The sequence below is a fragment of the Octodon degus genome, unplaced genomic scaffold (genome assembly GCF_000260255.1).
Source record: "Octodon degus isolate 3935 unplaced genomic scaffold, OctDeg1.0 scaffold00184, whole genome shotgun sequence".
NCBI lineage: Eukaryota > Metazoa > Chordata > Mammalia > Rodentia > Octodontidae > Octodon > Octodon degus.
This window is the reverse complement of record NW_004524760.1, coordinates 4,998,636-5,002,366: the sequence shown is the minus strand read 5'-3', so window position 1 is coordinate 5,002,366 and position 3,731 is coordinate 4,998,636. Positions and strand designations below refer to the sequence as shown.

Genomic DNA, 3,731 nt, shown 5'->3' with positions numbered 1-3,731 from the left:
AATGAACACTTTAATGTTATGTATAACAGATCATTATGAATACAATGGAAACAAAGTTTTATCAATTTAATAAAAAAATTTCAACATAAAGTGGGGAGGTAATAATTGATACCTATATATAGTATTTATTTTTAAAAATTTTCCCAGCTTGAGGCTGAAACAAATAATTTTGCATTCCAAACTCTAAAACCATGATTATCATGTGAGCTTAATGTAGAATTACAGCAGAAAAACAGAACATTTTAATAAATTTCCTTTATTTGTCCTTAAATCAATAAAATCTCTGACTGCTACAGGTCTCCTTTAATATATATTTAACTCCTTTCTATTGGAACAGTACTGCTAATGGCATATTATGTACACTCAAAACCAATACTGCATAATATCTAGAGGTGGATGTTGTTGAGTTCTAACACTTAACCTAAGGTTTCAATGGATTTTCACTTTTTCAGTTTTCTGAAAAGACATCAAAAAAGATAAAAAATAAATATTTCTCTCTTTGTGACCTTTCCTGACTTAAGTGATGGCTGCAGGGATGAACAAGGAAGGAAGCCTTGCCCAGGGGATCACTGCAAATCGTGGGTAATGGCTACAAAACACAAACAAAAAATATTCCAAGTTTTTCTTCTTCTTTTAAAGGAAACCATACAGCAGTCCTGAAAAATTTTTTTCCCTAGTTCTGCACAAGATCATTATAGCAGAAGACCTCAGAAACATCCCGTAGAGATCACCAACTGCTGTAAACAGGCTTCATTATAATAAAAATTTGAATAATATAATAGCACTGTTCCTGGAACATTAGCAAAAGTATATACATTCCAGTTACCTTTGATTTAGCCATAATCATATGTATGCCTTTTTTGGACAAAAATATATATTTTTATAAAAATCTGATCATCCATCTTTGATGATTTCATATATGGACTCAAGAGAGTAGTAAAAGGAACAGACCCAATTATGACAAGGTGATTCAGGGACAGAAAAATCAAGTTCCTCAGGAAAAGTAAAGTATAAAATTAGAGATTTAAACACATTTATTCTGTCCTATTCTCACCTTCCCACCAGTGATGTTAAACAGACTCTTCAATTTATAAAGGCTTTCAGTGGTCTCGTTGCCCTATTTGCAATCAAACCTCTCTGAGAAAAATTATCCTAACTGCATGACCTGAAGTGCTCTTGCTTGGTCTGAAATACTAGATAGATACTTTATTTTTATAAAACAGCCTTTTTGGTTCTTTATGTATTTTTATTTCAATTAACTGATAAAAAGAAAGGGGAGCTGATTAGCATTTTCCATCCCAATATCACCTATCTGCTCAGCTAAAAACTCTTCATTCAATCTGTTTCTTTTCAGTCTCCTATTTGCTAAAGTAGGCAAAATTTGCGAAGGCATCTTGCTTGGGTTGCACAGTTCCGGAAGCCATGGCCATGGTGGGCACGCCCATGCCCACTGCGCCTGTCAAGCCCATCCCAGCAGCTGACATCCCCATGTTCATGTTCATGCCCATCATGCTCTGGTTCATCAGTGGAGCGTTCCCAAGAGGGGCCATTCCCATGGTGCCAGTCATCACACTGGGCATACTCATAGGCACGGGTCCCCCCAGCAAAGGGTTAGTTTGTGGCCGGACAGGAAGCATATTTGATGGAGAACTGAGGTTCACGGCTCCAAAACTTTGAGTCATCACATTCAGAGGCTGTTGCATATTTTGCTGCTGAATCATGGTATTGAGCGATGGCTGCTGGGGTTTGGATGGCTGCATACCAGGTAGCAAGTTGTCTAGGCTGATGTTTACACTGGGGTCAGACCAAGTAGAAGGCAGGGTTTTGCTGATTGATTTCTGGACCATATCTGCATTCTGTGACCTTGTCATGGGCAAACCAAGTCCTATAGTGTTAGTGCTCATCAAAGAGAAATTCATACTCTGGGAAGATGTCATGGTTGCTTGGGCTGAGCCCATGAGATCAAACAGGTCTGAAGAACCCAAGGCAGCTGGAGGTGGCTCTAATGCTGGCTGCGAGCTGCTGACAAGTTCTACTGCTGGCTGGGAGGCACTGCCAAAGAGCTCACCACTGGAAGCTGCAGAGGCTCATGGGGCTTGGTTGAAGCCACTCCAGTCACCAAAGTCTCCATTCCCACTTGTTGCTTGGGAAGGGAAACTGCCTGATGCAGCAGCTGAGCCAAAGTCAGCAAATCCCCCAAATAAATCAGCTGATCCTCCTGCTGTGGACAGGCTGGTGGCATCAAACAGATCAACAAGGTCACCTGATGACTTGCTGCTAGGCACTGAAGTCTTAACTGAAGACTGAGGTGTGTGGATTGAAGCATTCTGATCTGGACTTGCTTTGTCCCCTGTGTAATGCGCTGCCGCTCCAAGATCAATGGTTTTGGAAGGATTTGCTGTGCGCTTGTGTCTAGTTGTGGTGGTCCCTGTGGCCTGTGTGATATGGATGTGCTTTGTCGTCACAGTTTCTTCTTCATCTTTGAATTCACTTTTGGGAGACCTGCCTCTTCTTGCTTTCTTTTCCTCATCGCTGTCACTGCATCTTTCTGGAGAGTCTTCTCTATCTCTCCTCCGGAACTTGCTGATGGTATCATCAATTGTGCTTCCAATTTTATCACTCAGTTCACCTAATTTATCACTGAATGGAAAAGCACTCTTGTTTTTATCCCACTCCTCATCCCATTTTGATTTGGGCTGGGGATCGTACCTTTCACTGTATCTGAAGCCTCCAACACTGTCAGAGGAAACTCCAACATATTTGTCTTTGTTTTTCTTTGCTTTTTTCTGCTCTTCACAAAGCCTGTCGTCATCCTGAGCAAATTCAACCAATTTCTTCACCTTTTGGCAAATATTTATACCTTGATCCTTGCCATGTTCATCTACAAAGTGGTAATTTTCCAGGGATCGCAAATCATAAATGTGTTCTCTGGCACTTGTAACAACATGCTCTGATCCATTTCTTATGAGGTAAGCTAGGAGCAGCAAAGACTTATAAACTCTTCTCCAATTCTTTTTATTATCTTTTAGCATTCGGGACCACAGCGTGTTCATAAGTTCTGGGAATTGTTCATACATAAATGTAGCCTTGGCAATCTCTCCCATGAGTTGCCCAGAAGGTCCCCAAGGATCATCATTCATTGCTTCTCGAACTTTAGACTCAATCTCTGAATAATTCATAACCACATTGGTGGCTTTGTCCACCAGCTCCCGCACCTTCCACATGTTCAACATCTTGTCCCACACAGGCCAGGATGCCACCTCGGTCTCCGGCTACCCAAGGCCCCCAGGACACTTCCGTGCCAGGGCAGGTCCAGGCCCGGGTCGCTGCCGTCGCCCGCCACCTGGAACTCCCCAAGTCAGCTCCTTCCCTTGCTACAGCCAAGGAGCCACCGGTGACACATCAAGATGCCCCCCTCATCTTTTAAAGACCATCTTATCTCTTGTCCTCAAGGCGAGTTTTTTATGTGATTTTTCAATGGAAGGGATGTGGGTTTCAGACAGACAGACATCAGTTGTCAGTGTTTCAAAAGTAGCCTTTTCTAGAACACTGGCTGTGCCCATTTTATATCATTCACAAGTCATCAAGAGTCAGAGTCCACTAGATTTAAAGAAGACATAAAGGATCCACTCTGTTGATTAGAGTGACTTGGGGCTGGTTTTGTTGTGCTCGGCATTTCTGGCTAGCACCCTTCCAGATGTGACCTCCTCCCATAACTTGGGTCTATGGAT

The 3,731-nt window shown here is 42.1% G+C and overlaps 1 pseudogene; it reads right to left on the bottom strand.

The window, feature by feature from the left end:
• Positions 1-1,358: 1,358 nt before the first annotated feature.
• LOC101581376 lies at positions 1,359-3,233 on the bottom strand (annotated as a pseudogene).
• Positions 3,234-3,731: the final 498 nt, after the last annotated feature.